We start from the raw sequence: 508 nt of genomic DNA, 5'->3' as shown, positions 1-508 counted from the left end.
GGGTTCAGGAACTCCACTTTCGGGGACAGAACCCCACTTCGGGAGTGCAGGAACCCCGTTTTGAGGTGCAAGAACCCCGCTTCGGGGTGCAGGAACGCCGCCTTGTGGTGCAAGAACCCAATTTTGTGGGGACAGGATCCCCACTTTCGGGGGCAGGAACCCCATTTTGGGGTGCAGTAACCCCACTTTGTGGTGCTCAGCGCCTCACACGAGGGGTATAGAAGCCCCCCACAACCCTTGAGGCGCCCCCTCAGCGCCCCGCGCATGCGCCCCCTCCACCCCCTCTCCCCGCTGCGTCGAATCTGCCGCACCGCCCTCCAAAAAAAAAAATATTAAAAATTAAAAATAAATAAATAAAAACATAAAAAAGACGAAAGTGCGGCGGCGGAGCGGTCGCCAGCTTTCCCCGGGCGGGATTTCATCAGGCGGGGAGGCGGAGCCCGCTCTCCCCCCCCCCCTCCATTTTCCCCCCGCCCCCCCCCCTCCCCCGCCCATGCCGCGGCCGCCC

Source organism: Aythya fuligula, chromosome 2 (genome assembly GCF_009819795.1).
Source record: "Aythya fuligula isolate bAytFul2 chromosome 2, bAytFul2.pri, whole genome shotgun sequence".
NCBI lineage: Eukaryota > Metazoa > Chordata > Aves > Anseriformes > Anatidae > Aythya > Aythya fuligula.
Note: the sequence above shows the minus strand (reverse complement) of the source record.